Source organism: Mobula hypostoma, chromosome 2 (genome assembly GCF_963921235.1).
Source record: "Mobula hypostoma chromosome 2, sMobHyp1.1, whole genome shotgun sequence".
Taxonomy (NCBI): domain Eukaryota; kingdom Metazoa; phylum Chordata; class Chondrichthyes; order Myliobatiformes; family Myliobatidae; genus Mobula; species Mobula hypostoma.
The window spans coordinates 83149528-83173715 of record NC_086098.1 but is presented as its reverse complement, the minus strand read 5'-3'; the positions used below and the strand labels follow the sequence as shown (position 1 = coordinate 83173715).

General features: G+C 44.5%; 1 protein-coding gene across 3 annotated transcripts in view; it reads right to left on the bottom strand.

The window, feature by feature from the left end:
* The window catches only part of LOC134341524 (signal-induced proliferation-associated 1-like protein 2), a 521779-nt gene that overhangs the window by 47728 nt on the left and 449863 nt on the right, over positions 1 to 24188 (bottom strand). The gene's annotated exons all lie outside the window — the stretch shown is intronic.

Here is a 24188-nt window from a genome sequence, read left to right as displayed (position 1 = left end):
ACCTTACATGGTAACAACTTTTATGATGGGCTCTGTATGATTATCCTTTTGTTAAAAAAACACATACTGGCTTTATGCTGGCTATCTTTTCTCTTTCTTTCCAGTCCTGATGAATGGTCTTGACCAAAATATCAACTGCTCATTTTCAGATACAGATGTTGCCTGACCTGCAGCATTTAGAGTATTAATACTGATAATTACATATAGTTTCCCCAAGTTAAAGATCAACAAGGATCTCACTCTGTAATCAGCAGGCAAAAGATTTAAGGCCCAATCCATAATCATGTATATGCATGTAACCAGGCTATCCCAGTGAGGGGGTATTAGGAGATATCAAGACCATGGGGACACTGTAACAAGTTCTCAGTGGTTGCTCATATAGTCACATACATCAGCACTTTTTCATCAGCCTCCATTTCTGGGATATGTCCAGTTGCATCCTAAAGAGGCTGTGAAATACATCATTAGGTTTTGAAGCACAAGCTATAGAAATATTTTAACAATAGTTTGGAAAGCTGTTAAGATAAAATTGATTCCAATCAGAATGGTGCTTTTACAGGGATTGCTAGTGCCATTGAAAGCAAAGCTGATGAAGCTGTTTAGTTACAAGCTCACTCACCAAATAACTGTGGTTAATATTAAGATGATGAGTATTTTAATAGTTTTATGCAAGTGCAAAGCCAAGGAATTCATTAAAAAATTCTTCCCTCTTTCTTGGGTCTGAACTTAGTCAAAAAGTAACGTAGCAACCATTAACACAAGAGATTCTGCAGATGCTGGAAATCCAGAGAAACAAATACAAAGTGCTGGAGGAACTCCGCTGGTCAGGCTGCTTTTATGGAGAGAAGTGAACAGCTGACTTTTCAGACCATTCATCAGGACATTTTCCAATCCTCATGAAAGGCCTCTGATCTAAAGCAATGTCTGTGGATGTTATGCCACAGATACTGCCTGACCTTCTGAATATTTCCAACATTTCATTTTTTAATTTAGCATTTATAGGACTACTTCGCCACATGAAAAAATCCAGAAGCGCATAGGTTAACAATGGCCATGAAATCTACACCATCTAGGCTTCTTATATCAGCTCTGTGCAGTATACACTGCACTGTATAATTTAAACAGAACAGTCAGCCTTCAAGTTACCTTGCAATCTCTGAACAGCATGGTAATCATTAGTGACACCTGAAATTTGGAGATGGGGAGGTGGAGATAAGAGAAGAGATGTGCTGATTGACAAGCTGACTACTTATCTTGAGAAATGCTCAACACAATGTCTAATGGCAGATTTCAAATAACTAATTATATCTTACACAGCCACTGAAATCTAGATAAAAATCAAATAAAGCTTTTCTAACCTAATGACAGTGATGGCTCTCAGGAAGATGTGAGGCCTGCTGCCCTGGCAGTATTTATTAAAAGGATATCTATTGCCCTGCATGATTTTAATATGAAATGACTTTATTTTAATATCATGCCTTTCTGCATTGATTAACGGCATGTGATGTACAGCTTCATTTAGATAACAAAGCATCAAGGATTTTGCAAAGGAGAGGATGCTCTATCCGTGTAGGCTGTTAGCATTTCAACTATACTACCCCACTGTGACTGGATTTTTCTATATTTAGTTAGGCATTCTGCACTTAAGAAAATAAAACATTTCCATATTTCCCTTTTATCATCTTATTTTGCGGTTCTTTCTACTGCCAGCTTCCAATCCTTCCTCCACAAGAAATAATTAGTTCTCCCACCAACCCATGACTAACAGAAATTCTTTCCGTTTGTCACTGCCCGGCAGGAGTAGCACTTGAGTGAAGTTCTCATCTGCCTCTCACTGTCACTACCATCACCGGTTGCTCATTTAACTGACAAGCAACACTCTCAGGCATGGAAGTGGTCTGGGATGAAGCCACCATGAGGGACTACTAGCTGTTTTGTAATAACAAGCTAATTCCAGTGTTCTGCTCCATTCTGTCCCCAAATACAAGAGTACTACCTTTCTGATCACCCACATGGTCAAAGTCTTTGAGGGTCATGATAGAATGGCAAAGCAGACACGAGGAGTCAAATGGCCTAATTCTGCTCCTATGTCTTATCGTGTAAATGTCGCACTGCCCTAATCAGTAGGAGAACAGGACTCACTTGAGGTCAGAAGCACATACCACACAAAAGCTCTATTCCCTGCCTCTGTGAAGGGGCTGAACATGGACCATCTCAGTTTTATTCCACCTGCACGGTAAGCGAAGCAAGGTCAAATTAATCATGTATTTCCCTTATTTTTGTCCAGTACACACACTGCAGACAGAATGGGCAAACAACTTTGTGTATAGAGTTAATTTCAAAGTATTGGAACTAGAATTGGTTGATTATTTCACATATACCAAGGTACAGTGAAAAACCTGTCCTGCATGCTATGTTCATACACATCAAATTGTTGCACAGTACATTGAGGCCTGTCTGTATGTATGAAAGGGTTGTTTTGTAGCTTTTGTTGCTGCTGCTTGTGTTCTTCTGATCAGCATTGCAGGCATGCTATGTCGGTACTAGAAAGTCTGGGAACACTTGCAGGCTGCCTCAATACATCCTTAGGTTGTGTTGGTTGTCAATGCAAATTGCACATTTCACTGTATCCAAACTATATATTTTGATATACATGTGATAAATAAATTAATTAATGGGAAGTAATACAAGGCAACAGAATGCAGAGTAAAATGCACAGCTGCAGGGAAAGTGCAGGGCAGGAAAACAATAGGGTACAAGATCATAATATGTTAGATTGTGGGCTCAAGAGTCCATCATATTGTACATGGGAACCATTCAAAATATTAATGACCTTGCACCCCTCTACCAATGGAAATCTGCCTAAAGGAATAAAATGAAAAACATACAGCACAAGACCCGCACATATTGCAGTTCCCCTCCCTTTGGAAAATGGTTTGCAATTCAAGTGAAAAGTGTGAAAGTTTACAGGTCTGCTCTGTTTCTCTCTCTCTCCCCTATACTGTAACTCATCATTTGCAGGTCCATAGGCAGTACAGAAATGGAGGTCTCAGGGTGCCACCATATCTCTGCAACCAACACACAGGAAATGTAAATACGACTAAACAGTTGACAACATGACCCTCTGCAGTGGAATCATTCAACACTTGAGCTCCACCCAGGTGTAATTTCATGTGATGACATGTTCTGTCATCAGACCGGGTTTGCCAGGAGGATAAATTAACTTTTATCAGGTGTTCTGTTTTTGCTAGCATCAAATCCACAAAAATAGAATCGCCAAGTGATGTTCTCAACCAGGATTTAGGTAACTGAAATTGAAGTTACAGCTCAGAACTTCAGTTGAATGTTTGACAGAAGCATGGAGCAGGGGTTTCCACTCTAATCCCATTTACTGCCTTTCTTCTACCTATTAATCATATAACTTAAAATAAATAATAAACAGAAGAGATTCTGCAGATGCTGGAAATCCAGAGCAACACAACCAAAATGCTAGAGGAACTCAACAGCTCAAGCAGCGTCAAAGGACAGGAATAAACAGTTAATGGTTTGAGTTGAGATCATTCATCAGGTCCTCTGAGTGTGCTTATGCATGTCAAAAAAATGTCTGTGTGTGTGGAAGAATTCAATAAGTAGTGCAAAAAGGGAGCAAAAATAGTGAGGTAGCATGTATGGGTTGGTTCATTGTCCTTGATAATGGGGAGACTAGTGCCCATAATGGAACTGGCTAACGCTTGAAGGAGGTAGGTCACCTACCCACCTCACTGAGTCCTTCCAGCATTTTCCATTTGATTTTATGCTTTGTTTTACGGGAAGTTGAAAGGCCAGCATCATCTAGGACAGGCATGGTGAACAGAGTATGCCCAAACAGGTGAAAATCTTTAAAAAAATATTCTTTTATGTGTCATGATAATTGTCAGCAGAGATTATCTTTGATTAATGAATTAGTAACAATAATTATGAGCTTTTTTAAGGAAAAAGGATGTCCTGTTACTTATTTACATATATTCATCATTTTACAATTAATAAATATATAACAGAAACAGATTGAAATAAATGAAGCATTATAGAAAACCTGTTCAAAAATTATTAATATGAAAAACAACATCATTTATAAATAGTATTGTTATTGTAATCATTTGCTATACAAATATTGGTGCACATGTCGTCTGTAAGGATTTCAAAACATATCATCCAATGTCACATGCTCTTGTAACCATCTAGTTGAAGTCAAGCCAGCGTGAGATATTTCCTGTGAAACCACCTCACTGCTCTGCCTCTCAATCATAGATTTATTTTCCATCTCAACCCTATTCTTCTGCCTTCTGCCCAGAATCTTTGACATGTTTACCAATCAAAAACCTACCAACTTCCACTTTAAATGCCTCCAATGATGGCAATGAATTCCACAGGTTCACCACTCCCTGGCTAAAGAAATTCCTCCTTCTCTCTGCTCTAAAAGGCCATCCTTGTATTCTGAGGTTTTGGCCTCTGGATCTAGACTCTCCAACTTTTGGAAGTTTTCTCTCCCCTTCTAGTTGTAAAAATTATTCACTGCTTCATTTGGCAGTATGATAATCATTATGTCTTTTTTTTATTATGGGCGAAGTTTAAAGAATTGAGGGACGGTATTGCATGCCAGTTCTCAGATGTTTTATTCTCCCCAAGTCCATTTATGAATATTTTTCCACGATGATAGTTTTGGACTTAAGTCCAGGTTTGCCTTTTATTTAGGATAAGACATCCCCTCCAAAGGTTGAACAATATTCCAGTAATGAATGAGATATGTGTTGCGCAAGTCAGAACATCACCCGTCTTTAGCCGTGGGCCTTGCTCTGACGTAATCTATTAAGATTGCACTATAAATCAAGAGGATGTTTCCATCCATTTACAGAGCACAACAGAACCAAATTTGTCCCAGAAATGATTCTGACACTGTTGTGAGATGTAAAATGAACCCAAATAAATGGAACTTTGTTCTTCCCATCTAAAGCTCTGTTTTAAATTGAATTTGAAGGAAAATTTCATATTTATCCAAAGGAACATATTCCCAGGGCAGTAATCCTTATAGGTCTGCAGATGCCAAGGTCTCAAACTACTGATGCCAGATAAAACTTGTTGTCGGGAAACTCTTTGAAATCTAGCAGACAGAAGGGAAAAGTTTAATATATCAGATAAGCTGAAATGGTAATTATAAAACACTCAGTAGGTCAGGCAGCACCCGTGAAAAGAGAACCAAAGTTAGTGTTTCAAATCTTCATCAGCAGTAAATGTTTTAATAAAGCTTTGACAAGTTATATTATCAGATATTGCAAGAAACAATCCCCTTCCCACCAGCACTTACAGGGAGTGAAGATTTGCCTATTGAAATGTTTTCTCTCAGCTTTTTCCTAAATCCCATTCTAATACGATGGAACATGAATACCTCTGCTGGCCAATCATAAGGAGGTGCCAGAATCATATGGGGAGCTTAGCTCCCTCCACCATGGGGCTCACCTCTTGCAGGGATAAAAAAACAACTGTGTCTGTTTATAATTTTACTGGGGAGGCATAGCTGAGGTTGGTAAGTGAAGAAGTCAAGTCAAGTCGTCTTTATTGTCATTTCCACCATAACTGCTGGTACAGTACACAGTAAAAGTGAAACAACGATCCTCCAGGACCATGGTGCTACATGAAACAACACAAAACTACACTAGACTTCAGGCCTACACAGGACTACATAAAGTGCACAAAACAGTGCAAGACAGTACAATAATTAATAAACAAGACAATAGGCACAGTAAAGGACAAATTACAAAAATAAATGATGTAAATGTAAATGCAAACAATGTAAACAATGTTTTAGCAGGAATTGAGAAAGAAATGAGCAAAAATTGCAAAGGGAGTGGAGTGGTGTTCAGTTGAGTGTGCGCGCGTGTGTGTGTATAATATTGTTATTCCTGTGCTAAGCAAAGGGGTTAGTGGGACTTCATTGCACAGCAAGGTTTTCGAAAATGAAAGCCAGATGTGTATGTTGTATTGTTTGTTCACATCCCACTCGTTTGACCAAGAAGGGCTTTCTTTATGTTCCTTAGACGGGGAAAGGAAAGTTGGCCACACAGTTTGGGGGTTTTATTGTTATATAACATTCCAAACAGTAAAGACTAAAGATAAAGATTAGCTTTATTTTGTCATATGCACACTGAAACTTACAGTGAAATGTGCATTTTGCATCAATTCAAATCAGTGAGGATTCCCACACTTCCAGCTCCAACATTGCACGCCCACAACTTACAAACCTTAACTGTACATCTTTTTGGAATGCAGAAGGAAACCAAAGCACCCAGAAGAAACGCAGGCAGTCACATGGAGAATGTATGAGCTCCTTACAGACAGTGGCAGGAAATAAACCCTGATCCTCTCTCGATAACTAATAGGAACAGATTTATAGTACTGTGGTAGCATTGACAATGTTCTAATCTGTTCTGCATTTCATTTACATACATGATTTGTTGCTCAGTTAAATCGTGGTTGTCTTTTTATACCCTTTTAACTACTTCTATGAAACTTCAGCTAACTGGGGCAGCTCTTAATTGGGCAAAGATATGCTGGTCCCGATGTGTCCCAATTAAGTAGAATTGAGATCCACTGTATGTATAGTGTGTGTGTGTGTAGGTGTGTATATATATACACACACACACACACACAGTACACTTACAGTATATATATATAGAACATAGAATAATACAGCACAGTACAGGCCCTTCAGCCCACAGTGTTGTGACAAACCTTAAACCATGCCTTCCATATAACCCCCACACCTTAAATTCCTCCATATACCTGTCTAGTAGTCTCTTAAATTTCACTCGTGTATCTGCCTCCACCACTGACTCAGGCAGTGCATTCTATGCACCAACCACTCTCTGAGTAAAAAACCTTCCTCTAATATCCCCCTTGAACTTCCCACCCCCTACCTTAAAGCCATGTCCTCTTGTATTCAGCAGTGGTGCCCTGGGGAAGAGGCACTGGCTGTCCACTCTATCTATTCCTTTTAATATCTTGTATACCTCTGTCATATCTCCTCTCATCCTCCTCCTCTCCAGAGAGTAAAGCCCTAGCTCCCTTAATCTCTAATCATAACGTATACTCTCTAAACCAGGCAGCATGCTAATAAATCTCCTCTGTACCCTTTCCAATGCTTCCACATCCTTCCTATAGTGAGGCGACCAGAACTGGACACAGTACTCTGTGTGGCCTAATCAGAGTTTTATATAGCTGCATCATTACCTTGCGACTCTTAACTCTATTCCTCGACTTATGAAAGCTAACACCCCATAAGCTTTCTTAACTACCCTATCCACCTGTGAGGCAACTTTCAGGGATCTGTGGACATGTACCCCCAGGTCCCTCTGCTCCTCTTCACTACCAAGTATCCTGCCATTTACTTTGTACTCTGCTTGGAGTTTGTCTTTCCAAAGTGTACCACCTCACATTTCTGCAGGTTGAACTCCATCTGCCACTTCTCAGCCCACTTCTGCATCTTATCAATGTCTCTCTGCAATCTTCGACAATCCTCTACACTATCCACAACACCACCAACCTTTGTGTCGTCTGCAAACTTGCCAACCCACCCTTCTACCCCCACATCCACGTCGTTAATAAAAATCACGAAAAGTTGAGGTCCCAGAACAGATCCTTGTGGGACACTACTAGTCAGAACCCTCCAATCTGAATGTACTCCCTCCACCACGACGCTCTGCTTTCTGCAGGCAAGCCAATTCTGAATCCACCTGGCCAAACTCCCCTGGATCCCATGCCTTCTGACTTTCTGAATAAGCCTACTGTGCGGAACCTTGTCAAATGCCTTACCAAAATCCATGTAGATCACATCCACTGAACTACCCTCATCTATATGCCTGGTCACCTTCTCAAAGAACTCTATCAGGCTTGTTAGACATGATCTGCCCTTCACAAAGCCATGCTGACTGTCCCTGATCAGACCGTGATTCTCTAAATGTCCACAGATCCTATCTCTAAGAATCTTTTCCAACAGCTTTCCCACCACAGACGTAAGGCTCACTGGTCTATAATTACCTGGACTATCCCTACTACCTTTTTTGAACAAGGGGACAACATTTGCCTCCCTCCAATCCTCCGGTACCATTCCCGTGGACAGCGAGGACATAAAGATCCTAGTCAGAGGATCAGCAATCTCTTCCCTCATCTCGTGGAGCAGCCTGGGGAATATTTCACCAGGCCCCAGGGACTTATCCGTCATAATGTATTTTAACAACTCCAACACCTCCTGTCCCTCAATGTCAACATGCTCCAGAACATCAACCTCACTCATATTGTCCTCAACAGCGTCAAGTTCCCTCTCACTGATGAATACCGAAGAGAAGTATTCATTGAGGACCTCGCTCACTTCCACAGCCTCCAGGCACATCTTCCCACCTTTATCTCTAATCGATTCTATCTTCACTCCTGTCATCCTTTTACTCTTCACATAATTGAAGAATGCCTTGGGGTTTTCCTTTACCCTACTTGCCAAGGCCTTCTCATGCCCCCTTCTTGCTCTTCTCAGCCCCTTCTTAAGCTCCTTTCTTGCTACCCTATATTCCTCAGTAGACCCATCTGATCCTTGCTTCCTAAACCTCCTGTATGCTGCCTTCTTCCTCCTGACTAGATTTTCCACCTCACTTGTCACCCATGGTTCCTTCACCCTACCATTCTTTATCTTCCTCACCAGGTCAAATTTATCCCTAACATCCTGCAAGAGATCTCTAAACATCGACCACATGTCCATAGTACATTTCCCTCCAAAAACATCATCCCAATTCACACCCACAAGTTCTAGCTTTATAGCCTCATAATTTGCCCTTCCCCAAGTAAAAATTTTCCTGTCCTCTCTGATTCTATCCTTTTCCATGATAAAGTTAAAGGCCAGGGTGCGGTGGTCACTGTCCCCCAGATGCTCACCCACTGAGAGATCTGTGACCTGACCCAGTTCGTTACCTAATACTAGATTTATTATGGCATTCCCCCAAGTCAGCCTGTCAACATACTGTGACAGGAATCCATCCTGGACATGCTTAACAAACTCTGTCCTGTCTAAACCATTGGAACTAATCAGGTGCCAATCACTATTAGGGAAGTTAAAGTCATCCATGATAACAACCCTGTTATTTTTGCACCTTTCCAAAATCTGCCTCCCAATCTGCTCCTCTGTATCTCTGCTGCTACCAGGGGGCCTATAGAATACCCCCAATAGAGTAACTGCTTCCTTCCTGTTCCTAACTTCCACCCATACTGACTCAAAAGAGGATCCTGCTACATTACCCACTCTTTCTGTAGCTGTAATAGTATCCCTGACCAGTAATGCCACCCCTCCTCCTCTCCCCCAACCCATCACTTTTAAAGCACTGAAATCCAGGAGTATTGAGAATCCATTCCTGCCCCGGTGCCAGCCAAGTCTGTGTAATGGTCCGTAAACACAAAATACTCTGCAGATGCAGGGTTCAAAGCAACACGCACAACACGCTGGAGGAACTCAGCAGGTCGGGCAGCATCCGTGGTCAGTTAACATTTTGGGCCGGAACCCTTCGTCAAGGCCCGAAACGTTGACTGATTGTTTCCACGGATGCTGCCCGACCTGCTGAGTTCCTCCAGCGTGTTGTGCGTGTTTCTCTGTAACGGCCACTGCATCATAATTCCATGTATGTACCCAAGCTCTCAGTTCATCACCTTTGTTCCTGATGCTTCTCGCACTTTAACCCTTCTACCTTACCACCTTTACACCCTTTGTTCTGCCTCTCTTTCCTTAAAGCCTCTTTAACTGTTAGATCTGGCTTTACTCCATGCACTATACTTGCAGTTCTCGCATGACCTTTATCCTCCACCACCTCAGTATCTGCTCTAACTCTCTGGTTCCCCTCCCCCTGAAAATCTAGTTTAAACCCACCGGAGCAGCACTAACAAACCTTCCCGCAAGGATGTTAGTCCCCCTCCAGTTCAGGTGCAACCCATCCCGTCGGAACAGGTCCCACCTTCACTGGAACAAGGCCCAATTGTCCAGAAACATGAAGCCGTCCCTTCTGCACCAACTCCTTAGCCACGTATTTAGCTGCATTATCTTCCTATTTCTACCTTCACTAGCACATGGCACAGGTAGCAATCCTGAGATTGCAACCCTGGGGCTCCTGTCCTTCAACTTTGCACCTAACTCCCTAAACTCTCTTTGCAGGACCTCCTCCTCCTTCCTATCCACGTCATTGGTCCCTACATGGACCACATGGCTGCTCACCCTCCCTCTTGAGAATACTGAGAACTTGATCCGAGATATCGCGGACTCTGGCACCAGGGAGGCAACAGACCATCCGGGACTCTCGATCTCTCCCACAAAAGCTCTTATCTGTCCCCCTAAGTATCGAATCCCCTATCACTTCTGCTCTCTTCTTTTCCCTCCTTCCCTTCTGAGCTGAGGGTCCAGTCTCGGTGCCAGAGACGCGACCACTGCAACTTGTCCCTGGTAGGTAGTCCCCACCAATAGTATCCAAAACGGTATACTTATTGTTGATGGGAATGGCCACAGGGCTGCTCTGCTCTTTCTGTCTATTCCCCTTTCCTCTTCTGACAGTCACCCAGCTACCTGTCTCCTGACTTTAAAGGGTGACTAACTCCCTGAAACTCCTGTCTATTTCTGCCCTTACAGTACGCTGGAGGAACTCAGCAGGTCGGGCAGCATCAGTGGAAACATTGACTCATCATTTCCACTGATGCTGCCCGACCTGCTGAGTTCCTCCAGCGTACTGTAAGTGTTGCTTTGATCCCAGCATCTGCAGATTATTTTGTGTCTATTTCTGCCTCTTCCTCACAAATGATCCAAAGTTCATCCAGTTTCCTAACTCGGTTTGTCAGGAGCTGCAGCTGGAAGCACCTTTTACAGGTGTAGTTATCAGGGACAATTGTGCTCGCCCTGACTTCCCACATCCTGCAAAAGGAGCACTCAACTGCCCTAACTGCTGCCTCCATCACCTACTCCTAAATTAATTAGATTAATTAAAGGAACTTATCTGGCCTCACCTCACTGGGAGCAAGCTTGGCCTCAGCCTCTGCTCGCCAAAGCCTCTGGAGTTAAGCCTTCCTACTCTGTCTCCCACTACTCCATCGCCTGCTCCTACGACTCCCACTCTGTTAACCTGCTCGCTTTTTAAACTCTCCTGCTGTCTCACAGGCTGACCTTCACGCACTTGCGCAGTCATGCCCCGTTCAAACTGCTGAAGAAATTACCTCTCCTTCTCAATCTGCTCGTTTTAAACTCTCCTGCTGTCTCACAGGCCGACTTTCACGTGCTTGTGCAGTCGTTCAAACTACCGAAGAAATGACCTCCCACAGAACCTCTTATCTGTCCCCCTAACTATCGAATGTGTGTGTGTGTGTGTGTATGTGTACCGAGTTCTTCGGACTGGAAGTCAGCTTGAAGAAGACAGAAGTTCTCCATCAGCCCACACCTCAGGAAGATTACCACCCTCCCTGCATCACCATCAGTGAGGTAGAGCTGAAGACAGTCCACCAGTTCAGCTACCTGGGATGCACCACCTCGTCAGATGCCAAGATCGACCAAGAGATTGACAACAAAGGCAAACAGCGCATTCGGCAGGCTGTACAAAAGAGTCTGGAACAACAAGCATTTGAAGAAAGGCACAAAGATCAGCGAGTACAGAGCTGTTGTGCTCACCACCCTCCTGTACGGCTCCAAGTCGTGGGTCACCTACCGTCACCACCTACGACTCCTTGAGCGTTTCCACCAACATTGCCTCCGCACCATCCTCAACATCCACTGGAGGGACTTCGTCACCAACATTGAAGTCCTTGAACAGGCGGAGGTCACCAGCATCGAGGCCATGTTGTTGAAGATGCAGCTGCGCTGGGCAGGGCACATCTCCAGGATGGAGGATCATCGCCTGCCCAAGATTGTGCTGTATGGCGAACTCTCCACTGGCCACCGTGACGGAGGGGCACGGAAGAAGAGGTACAGGGACTCTCTGAAGAAATCCCTTGGTGCCTGTCACATTGACCATCGCCAGTGGTCTAATCTAGCCTCCGATCACGAGGCCTGACTGCACGTAGGACTGGCATTGAGGACAAAAGGAGAAGGAGGAAGAACTGTGACACAGCAGCACCAAACCCAGAACAGAATTTCATTTGCAACCGCTGTGGCCGGGCCTGCCTGTCCCGTATTGGCCTCGTCAGCCACCAGCGAGCCTGCAGCAGACGTGGGCAGCCCCCTTCCCAAATCTTTGTTCGCGAAGCCAAGCCATGATGATGTATTTATAGCTGTGATAATAAACCTGATGCTGATTTTGATTTGATATGGTTATGTTGGGAGAAGTATTATGAGCTTTCAGGAGAGCTGCAGAGGTTTTAGGGACTATTTTCAGACCCACGATTCCTGGCTGGCAACAGTGGAACAGAAGATAGGAGAGAAATGAGGAATATAGACATATTATGCTGTAAGAATAGTGGAATTTTTATTATAATTCTATGATGAGCCAACTGTTCTCTGATTTACAGAGAACGTGCGATAACCTACTTCTTTGGGATCCTCCCTGGGTACTTCAGTCTGAGGTTGAGAATCTTATTAGCATCCACAAGTTGATATCAGCTTTACCAACCTTCGCATCTGAAGACAGATGGAATAGAATCACAGAATCAAACTTGGGCAGTGAGCAGGAAGCTGGTGAACAGCCTGCCCATTGAGCATGTTCTCCAAAGCTGCAGGGAAACTGGCTAATACTGACTGCTCAGTATGAATACCAAAAAATCAAGGGCACATTTAAAAAAGGCTCAAATGAAGAAATGAAATTTGAAAGAGAAAGAAGTTGCATAATAAGTGTACTTCATGGCCTGAGGATATTCCAAAAAGCTTTACAGAGATTAGAGTACTTTTGAAGAGTATTTCCCATTACATTTAATTTGCATAATGCAAGGTTAACAGAAAACCGTCAATTAAATGTCCAAGCAACACACACAAAATGCTGGAGGAATTCAGCAGGCCAGGCAGCATCTGTGGAAAAAGAGTACGGTAAATATTTCGGGCCAAGACCCTTCATCAGTACAGGTTAAATAACCAGTTACTATGTTTCAGTGATGCTAGCTGAGACAGAAATTGCCACGGACACCAATGATAACTCTCCCACTCTTCTTTGAAACAGTATTCACAAGTTGTTATCCAAATGTACAATTCCTTAGTTCAACACTGCCGCAATAATGCACTGGAATAGGAGGAGGGGAAAAGTGGATTGCATTGAAATGCTACATTCTCGGGTTAGGGAGTATGTGCTGAGGGATGCGCTGAAGCTCGTGCAGCCAATGCCACGACTCTGTGGGAAGGGCCACGGTATAGAGCCTGTGTGATAGCCTCATAAACATTTCATCGAGTGCTTGTTTAAAAATATGACACATTGGTGCTTTGCAAGAGGAAGTATTGATTCAAAAACATAAATTAGCTTTATTTGTCACATGTACATCGAAACACACAGTGAAATGCATCGTTTTTGTCAAATCAAATCAGCAAGGTTTGAGCTGGGCAACCTGTAAATGTCGTCACACTTCTGGTGCCAACGTAGCCCGCCCACAACTTACAATCCCTAACCATACGACTTTGGAATGTGGGAGGAAACTGGAAAACCCAGAAGGAAGCTATAGGGTCACAGGCAGAACATACAACTTCTTTACAGATAGTGGCAGGAATCGAATCCCAAATGGTGATTGCTGGTGCTTTATTAATACTACGTCAACTTCTTAGCTGCTGTGCCGGCCCCAATGTGAGTATGAAACCAGGCATGAATATTGTATTATCTGTATACACTTTTGAAATTAAACAATGGATTGTGTTCATTGGAAATGATGTCGAGATAGCCAGAGAAAGGTGGCAGGGTGGGGGAAGGGTCAAGGTATACCCTATGGACTCCTCATTCCAACGGCCATCTTTGTATATGGCAACATTAGAGCCTGAATAAGTAAGTAGCAAACAACACTCCATTTGAAACTACCCATCCCTGGTAATGAGAAGGAAAGGCCACACAATGCTCCATTCAGTTGATACAAGAGACTACAAATGCTGGAATCTGGAGCAACACACACAAAATACTGACCTCAGCAAGTCAGACAGCATTTAGAGAGAAAATAAATCGTTAACATTTCAGGTGAAGGGTTTCAGCCTGAAATGTTCACTGCATTCCCTTCCACAGATGCTAGGCATAGTGGGACTAGGCAGAAAATGATTCGGCACAGCCAAGAAGGGCCAATAGGCCTGTTTCTGTGCTGTAGTTTCTATGGTTTTCTATGCTGCAGCATTTTGTGGAGTTCCTCCAGCATTTTGTGTGTGTTGCTCTTTGTGGGTGATGTTTTTGCCAACATCTGGAAAAGGATGCAGTGGCGTTTGTTTAGGTTCATCCTAAGTTCTGTATAAGGTACGACTTTGGTGCTCTGCAGGCCCTTCCCTGGAATACACAATGAGGCACACAAAGACAATTGTCTGAAATTATGTCCATTGGTCTTCCAGTGCCAGGAGGTATCTGGAAGTGAATGCTGCCAATTGACACATCTCAAGTTGCAGTACATGCTGAAGGACACACTGAAGCTTGGTGTGGTCACTGCTGAGTCTCTGTGGGGAAAGACCACAGTGTAGGGCCTTGCTGCTGTTGGACACCGAAGGACTGTGTATAACAGCATCTCAAACACTTCACTGATGGAACATTTCGAAATTAAACATCAGTGAAATTGGCATGTTAGGAGTGAGCCTGATTCAGGGAATGAAGGTGAATAAGTGTCCTGCTTGTATTACTGCATATTTTAATGAATAAAGTTTAGTAAAAGGCCTAGATAGAGTGTACATGGAGAGGATGTTACCATTAGTGGGAGAATTTTGGGTCAGGAAACACAGCCTCAGAATACAAGGATATCCCTTTAGAACAGAGATGAGGAAGAATTTCTTCAGCCAGAGGGTGGTGAATCTATTTATGGAATTAATTGCCACAAACTTCAAAGGGGAAATTTTGAGAGTACAGAGTTTGTATGTTCCTGTCAGGATTAAAGGCAAATTGAATAGGAATAAGGAACCTTGGTTCTCAAGGGATATTGCAACTCTGATAAAGAAGAAGAGGGAGTTGTATGAAATGTATAGGAAACGGGGTAAATCAGGTGCTTGAGGAGTATAAGAAGTGCAAGAAAATACTTAAGAAAGAAATCAGGAGGGCAAAAAGAAGACATGAGGTTGCCTTGGCAGTCAAAGTGAAGGATAATCCAAAGAGCTTTTACAAGTATATTAAGAGCAAAAGGATTGTAAGGGATAAAATTGGTCCTCTTGAAGATCAGAGTGGTCGGCTTTGTGCGGAAACAAAGGAAATGGGGGAGATCTTAAATAGGTTTTTTGCGTCTGTATTTACTACGGAAGCTGGCATGAAATCTATGGAAACAACAGGAATTCTGCAGATGCTGGAAATTCAAGCAACATACATCAAAGTTGCTGGTGAACGCAGCAGGCTAAGCAGCATCTATAGGAAGAAGCGCAGTCGACGTTTCAGGCCGAGACCCTTCGTCAGGACTTACTGAAGGAAGAGTGAGTAAGGGATTTGAAAGCTGGAGGGGGAGGGGGAGATGCAAAATGATAGGAGAAGACAGGAGGGGGAGGGATGGAGCCGAGAGCTGGACAGGTGATAGGCAGAAGGGGATACGAGAGGATCATGGAACAGGAGGTCCGGGAAGAAAGACGGGGGGGGGTGACCCAGAGGATGGGCAAGAGGTATATTCAGAGGGACAGAAGGAGAAAAAGGAGAGTGAGAGAAAGAATGTGTGCATTAAAAAGAGTAACAGATGGGGTACGAGGGGGAGGTGGGGCCTAGCGGAAGTTAGAGAAGTCAATGTTCATGCCATCAGGTTGGAGGCTACCCAGACGGAATATAAGGTGTTATATGGGGTGATATACTGCGTCCGGTGCTCCCGATGTGGCCTTTTATATATTGGTGAGACCCGACGCAGACTGGGAGACCGCTTTGCTGAACATCTACGCTCTGTCCGCCAGAGAAAGCAGGATCTCCCAGTGGCCACACATTTTAATTCCACATCCCATTCCCATTCTGACATGTCTATCCACGGCCTCCTCTACTGTAAAGATGAAGCCACACTCAGGTTGGAGGAACAACACCTTATATTCCGTCTGGGTAGCCTCCAACCTGATGGCATGAACATTGACTTCTCTAACTTCCGCTAGGCCCCACCTCCCCCTCGTACCCCATCTGTTACTCTTTTTAATGCACACATTCTTTCTCTCACTCTCCTTTTTCTCCTTCTGTCCCTCTGAATATACCTCTTGCCCATCCTCTGGGTCACCCCCCCCGTCTTTCTTCCCGGACCTCCTGTCCCATGATCCTCTCGTATCCCCTTCTGCCTATCACCTGTCCAGCTCTCGGCTCCATCCCTCCCCCTCCTGTCTTCTCCTATCATTTTGCATCTCCCCCTCCCCCTCCAGCTTTCAAATCCCTTACTCACTCTTCCTTCAGTTAGTCCTGACGAAGGGTCTCGGCCTGAAACGTCGACTGCGCTTCTTCCTATAGATGCTGCTTAGCCTGCTGCGTTCACCAGCAACTTTGATGTATGAAATCTATGGAATTGAGGGAATCAAGTAGTGAGGCCATGGAAACTGTACAGATTGAAAAGGAGGAGGTGCTTGCTGTCTTGAGGAAAATTAAAGTGGATAAATCCCCGGGACCTGACAGAGTGTTCCCTTGGACCTTGAAGGAGACTAGTGTTGAAATTGCGGGGGCCCTGGCAGAAATATTTAAAATGTCGCTGTCTACGGGTGAGGTGCCGGAGGATTGGAGAGTGGCTCATGTTGTTCCGTTGTTTAAAAAAGGATCGAAAAGTAATCTGGGAAATTATAGGCCAGTGAGTTTAACGTCAGTAGTAGGTAAGTTATTGGAGGGAGTACTAAGAGACAGAATCTACAAGCATTTGGATAGACAGGGGCTTATTAGGGAGAGTCAACATGGCTTTGTGCGTGGTAGGTCATGTTTGACCAATCTATTGGAGTTTTTCGAGGAGGTTACCAGGAAAGTGGAAGGCAGTGGATATTGTCTACATGGACTTCGGTAAGGCCTTTGACAAGGTCCCGCATGGGAGGTTAGTTAGGAAAATTCAGTCGCTAGGTATACATGGACAGGTGGTAAATTGGATTAGACATTGGCTCGATGGAAGAAGCCAGAGAGTGGTGGTAGAGACTTGCTTCTCTGAGTGGAGGCCTGTGACTAGTGGTGTGCCACAGGGATCAGTGCTGGGTCCATTGTTATTTGTCATCTATATCAATGATCTGGATGATAATGTGGTAAATTGGATCAGCAAGTTTGCTGATGATACAAAGATTGGAGGTGTAGTAGACAGTGAGGAAGGTTTTCAGAGCCTGCAGAGGGACTTGGATCAGCTGGAAAAATGGGCTGAAAAATGGCAGATGGAGTTTAATACTGACAAGTGTGAGGTATTGCACGTTGGAAGGACAAACCAACGTAGAACATACAGGGTTAATGGTAAGGCACTGAGGAGTGCAGTGGAACAGAGGGATCTGGGAATGCAGATACAAAATTCCCTAAAAGTGTCGTCACAGGTAGATAGGGTCGTAATGAGAGCTTTTGGTACATTGGCCTTTATTAATCGAAGTATTGAGTATAAGAGCTGGAATGTTATGATGAGGTTGTATAAGGCATTGGTGAGGCCGAATCTGGAGTATTGTGTTCAGTTTTGGTCACCAAATTACAGGAAGGATATAAATAAGGTTGAAAGAGTGCAGAGAAGGTTTACAAGGATGTTGCCAGGACTTGAGAAACTCAGTTACAGAGAAAGGTTGAAGAGGTTAGGACTTTATTCCCTGGAGCGTAGAAGAATGAGGGGAGATTTGATAGAGGTATATAAAATTATGATGGGTATAGATAGAGTGAATGCAAGCAGGCTTTTTCCACTGAGGCAAGGGGAGAAAAAAACCAGAGGACATGGGTTAAGGGTGAGGGGGGAAAAGTTTAAAGGGAACATTAGGGGGGGCTTCTTCACACAGAGAGTGGTGGGAGTATGGAATGAGCTGCCAGACGAGGTGGTAAATGTGGGTTCTTTTTTAACATTTAAGAATAAATTGGACAGATACATGGATGGGAGGTGTATGGAGGGATATGGTCCGTGTGCAGGTCAGTGGGACTAGGCAGAAAATGGTTCGGCACAGCCAAGAAGGGCCAAAGGGCCTGCTTCTGTGCTGTAGTTTCTATGGTTCTGTGGTTCTAAACTGCTGTGGAGGCCATATCATTGGGTATATTTAAACAGAAGGTTGATAGGTTCCTGATTAGTAAGCCCATCAAAAAGTTAGAGGAGAAGGCAGGAGAATGAGGTTGAGAATAAATCAACCACAATCGAATGGGCCAAATGGCCTAATTCTACTCCTATGTCTATGGTCTTATTTTTGGAAAAAAGCTGGCAGTACCAGAACTTAAGACAAGTTTTGCTTGGGTTGATGGTGAGAAGGGCCCTGCTTTGTCAGATTCTCCCAGCACGGATGGAGTCTCAGCACCACTGCAGCTGTTCTTCAGAAACTGTGCTAGCGGTGAAACCATTACTCACAACACGCTGGAGGAACTCAGCAGGTCGGGCAGCATCCGTGGAAACGATGAGTTGACGTTTCCCGCCGGAACCCTTTGTCAGGACTGTGGAGGGAAGGGGCAGAGGCCCTATAAAGAAGGTGGGGGGAGGGTGGGAAGGAGAAGGCTGGTAGGTTCCAGGTGAAAAACCAGTAAGGGGAAAGATAAAGGGGTGGGGGAGGGGAGGCAGGGAGGTGATGGGCAGGAAAGGTGAAGAAAGAATAGGGGAAAACACAATGGGTAGTGGAAGGAGGCGGAACCATGAGGGAGGTTATAGGCAGCTGGGGGAGGGGCAGAGTGAGATAGGGATAAAGGAAGGAAGGGGGAGGGAATTATCGGAAGCTGGAGAATTCAACGTTCATACCAAGGGGCTGGAGACTACTTAGACGGTATATGAGGTGTTGCTCCTCCAACCTGAGTTTAGCCTCATCATGGCAGTAGAGGAGGCTATGTGTGGACATATCTGAATGGGAATGGGAAGCAGAGTTGAAGTGGGTGGCAACCGGGAGATCCTGTCTGTTGTGGTGGACGGAGCTGAGGTGCTTGACGAAGTGGTCCCCCAATCTGCGTCGGGTTTCACGGATGTAGAGGAGGGAGCACCGGATGCAATAGATGACCCCAACAGACTCACAAGTGAAGTGTTGCCTCACTTGGAAGGACTGTTTGGGGCCCTGAATGGTGGCAAGAGAGGAGGTGTAGGGACAGGTGTAGCACTTGCGCTCACAGGGATAAGTGCCGGGTGGGAGATCTGTGGGCAGGGACGTGTGGATCAGGGAGTCGTGGAGGGACCGATCCCTGTGGAAAGCGGAGAGGGGTGGAGAGGGAAAGATGTGCTTCGTGGTGGGGTCCTGTTGAAGGTGGCGGAAGTTGCAGAGGATAATGTGCTGGTGGGGTGGTAGGTAAGGACAAGGGGAACTCTGTCCCTGTTGTGGTGGCGGGAGGATGGGGTGAGAGCCGAAGTGCGGGAAATGGAGGAGATGCGGGTCAGGGCATCACTGATGCCGGCAGAAGGGAAACCACGATCCTTAAAGAAAGAGGACATTTGAGATGTCCTGGAACGGAAAACCTCAACGTTGGAGCAGATACGGCAGAGACAGAGGAACTGGGAATAGGGAATGGCATTTTTGCATGTGGCGGGGTGGGAAGAGGTATAGTCGAGGTAGTTATGAGAGTCAATGGGCTTGTAGAAGATGTCAGTGGACAGTCTGACTCCAGAGATGGAGACTGAGAGATCGAGAAAGGGGAGAGAAGTATCCGAGATAGACCAAGTGAATTTGAGGGCTGGGTGGAAGTTAGAAATGAAGTCGATGAAGTTGATGAGCTCAGCATGGGTGCAGGAAGCAGCACCAATGCAGTAATTTCCACCGATGCTGCCTGACCTGCTGAGTTCCTCCAGCATGTTGTGAGTGTTCCTTTGACCCCAGCATCTGCAGATTATTTTGTGTTGGTGAAACCATTATTCATTTCCTTCTGAATCAGATGATTGCCAAGATCTGGAAAGGGGGTGCTGTGGTCTTTGTTGTGGTTTATCTGATGCATAATTCTGTGCTCTAATGACTGTTCTTATAGAAACGTGCTAAGACAAACATCAATGGCTTAGAACATGGCCCAATTAGCCTGAAACATGTTGGTCTTTCAGTACAAAGGGCTGTCTCTGACAAAATATTCCGGACTTCACATCCCAAGGTCAGGAACTACGTGCTGACAAATGGTGTGAAACTCTGTGCAGCTGCCACAAAGGTTGTGTGGGGAAAGGCCACAGTTTAAGGCCCTCCCACCACTGCATACTGAGGATCTGGAATCTGTGCACCACGTACCTGGACTATTTGTCATCAACTGCATGACAAAGGAAAATGGTGTTTTTTGTACATAATGTAAATGAAATGATGGGGTCTATACTGAGGATAGCAACAGAGGAATGCCTCATATAAATAGAATTGGAGTGATTTTGCATATTTAATTCATAAAATTTATTTCTGAGAGAAAAAATCAGTTTCTGGGTGGGACTTAGGACTTGGATCAATGATCTTTTGAAAATGATATTCCGGGCTGAGGTCTGCCCCGCACTCAGAGCCCTCTCGGTTGCCGCTGGCTGCGGACTCGCCCGCGACTGCTGGAGCCGGTTCGCTTGCCGCGTGGGCCAGCCGCCACATGACACCCCCCACCCCAGAACCGGCACTAGGAGGTGCAGAGTCCACAACCTGCACGCTGTTAGCTCTTTTAGATGGTCGGCCTCGTCGTTGTGAGGGTGGCACCGCAACCGGGTGTTCAAGGTCCAGATGTGCCGGTTTGAGACAGTCAATGGTAAAAGTCTCTTCACGACCGCCAATGTCGAGAACACAGGTCGTCCCATTATGGTGCACCACCTTGTAGGGTCCCTTGTATGGTTGCTGCAGGGGTGGTCTGTGCACGCCTCGGCGAACAAAAACATACTCGCTCTGTTAGGACCTCTGCCCCTTCCCTCTACAGTCCCGACGAAGGGTACCGGCCCGAAACGTTGACTGATCGTTTCCACGGATGCTGCCCGACCTGCTGAGTTCCTCCAGCGTGTTGTGGGACTGGGGCAAGTGTTCCAATCTGCTCCCAGAGTTTAGTTAGGACTGTCGTAGGTGTGTCCTCCTGGCCCACGGGGTGCTGGCACAAACTCATCAGGAACTGTGAGCTGGGCACCGTAAACAAGTTCGGCCGATGATGCGGCCAGGTCCTCCTTGGGTGCCATGCGGATACCAAGCAGCACCCAGGGGAGTTCATCAACCCAGTCTGGCCCTCAGAGGCGTGCCATCAGGGCTGACTTCAAGTGCCTGTGGAAACGTTCCACCAGGCCGTTAGACTGCGGGTGGTAGGCAGTCGTTCGGTGGAGCTGGGTTCCGAGGAGTTGTGCCAGTGCAGACCACAAAGCCGATGTGAACTGCACACCTCTGTCTGAAGTGACGTGGGCTGGGAGTCCGAACCGTGCCACCCAGGTGGTAATCAGGGCTCTGGCGCATGTCTCCGTGGCCGTGTCAGTGAGTGGGACAGCTTCCGGCCATCTCATGAACCTGTCCACCATGGTGAAAAGGTATCTCGCTCCTCTTGAGGGCGCCCACCACGTAGTAATACTTGGTGGTGTCTGAGACAATTTGCCTGACCTGGAACTGGGCCTCTGCTTGCTCGAACCAGACCAGGGGTTGAGTGGTCCAGAAGGTTGGCAGTTTAAGGGAAACGGCATTCTGCAGAGCTGAGTCCTTCATGCTGGGTCCAAATGCCATTGGACCTCCGGGGTCACCAATGTGGTCACGCTGATACGCAATGAGTGAAAGCAACACACTGAGTCGAGTAGGGTCTGGTTGATCTATTTACTGTTTCAATCCGCGCGCACTTAAGTGCCTGCTCCCAACAAGCTCCGCTCTTTGTGGGGCGGAAGTGATGTCGGCTTTCGGGCCGAGGTCTGCCCCGCACTCAGAGCCCTCTCGGTTGCCGTTGGCTGCGGACTCGCCCACGACTGCTGGAGCCGGTTCGCTTGCCGCGTGGGCAAGCCGCCACAAGTAACATTAAACTCAAACACTACACAAAATAATTGACAATAGTTCTCAAACTGTTATCATTCAAACATCGCAAATTTCACTGGGAAGTTAGTTAAGTGTCTACATCATTGGTCAGTATGGAGTACATAAAAGTCAGACAGAAGAGGGTAGGCAGACCACCCACCCTCTCCAGTCTGGCCTCCACTCAGTGGCCACTTTATTAGGTACATCTGGTTATTAATGCAAATATATAATCAACCAATCATGCGGCAGCAGCTCAATGCTTTGAAGCATGCAAACAGGGTCAAGAGGTTCAGTTTTGTTCAGACCAAACATTAGAATGGGGAATAAATATGATCTAAGTTACTTTGTCCATGGAACGATTGTTGATGCCAAATAGAGTGTTCTGAGTATCTCAGTAACTGCTGATCTCCTGGGATTTTTACGCACAACAGTCTCTAGAATTGACAGAAAATGGTGTGAAAGACAAAAAAAACATCCAATGCGTGGCAGTTCTGTGGGAGAAAATGCTGTATTAATAAGAGAGGTCAGAGGAGAATGGCCAGATTGTTTCAAGCTGACAGGAAGGCAACAGTAACTCAAATAACCATGCATTACAACAGTGGTGTGTAGAAGAGCATCTCTGAATGCACAGCTCATTAAACCTCGAAGTGGATGGGCTACAACAGCAAAAGACCACAAATGTACACTCAGTGGCCACTTTATTAGGTACAGAAGATACTAAAGTGGCCACTGATTGTATGTTTAGAGGTATTTGAGATTGATGCCCTGAGAAATCTGAGAATGATTTGGGAGACTAGAGAAGGTTCAAGAACTTTGAGAGGAAAGGGAATTTTGAGATGGGGCATTAGGCTGCAAGTACAGAGGTATCAACTAATTTGACTTTGAATGCACTACAAAACTGGTAATTGAGGGGAGTGATCTCTTCAACAATGTGACTCCGTACTGACTAATGATGTGGACCACTTAACCAACTCCTCAGTTCAGGAACAATTAGGAAGGGGCAGTAGGTGCTAATATTTTACTGACACATTTCAATGTACATGTGGCAAAGCTAATCTTAGCTTAATTTTATCTAACAATGATGCTCCTTGAACAAATAAAAAATAAAACTAACAGTGGTATTTTCTACATCACTACAGTGACTGCTCATTAAAATAAATGCTTCACTAACTGCAAGATAGATTGGATCGTCATGAGGGATGTTATAGAAATACAAATCCTTCTTTGTATTTATTGCAAAAATCTATTGGTCTTTAAACTTAACTCCATTTGTTACCATCTTTGGTTTCATTTGAAAACATGGGAAGGGGAAATACAATGTCATGTCCATTACATCAGCTGCAGAAATATATCCAAATAAAGCAATGTTAATAAAAAAAACATTAACTGAATATTGATTGAAAACGTCCACAGAATGTTCATGACAAAAACTGCTGGCTGAAGGTTACACATTTGCAAATGACTTATAATTCCAGGTAGCTGACAAAAAGGTGAGCATGTGCAAGGGGAAAAGTAGGGATAGGCCAAAGGAATAACAAGGGGTGGTGATCTCAATATATGCACAGCATATTTTCAAAAAGAGACTACCAGGCACCTTTGTAAAGTGCGATGGAAGCCTTGTGAAATTAACTACCAAACTCATTATCTTGATGCTTTAATTCACTATCAGCATAGACAAATGAACTCCTATTTTGCTAAAATGTTAATTTCTAGGAATTATGGTACTCTGTAAATACAAATATAAAATTAAACAATTTTCTTTTCTTATACAAAAATATTTCCTCATCTAAAAAAAACCCCTAAATGAAACAGCAGAAGTTGGGACTTTTTCCTGTGTGTAGAGAAAACAATTTTTGGTTTCAGTGAAATTGTGATGCATTCTTGCAGTGTATTCCATGCTGATAATTTACTTCAATTTATGTGTTGTTATTGAAGAAAATATACAACTAAGCAATAAGGAATTAAGTGGCTGTTTATTTCATGTGATTTTATGATTTTTGTGTATGACCGT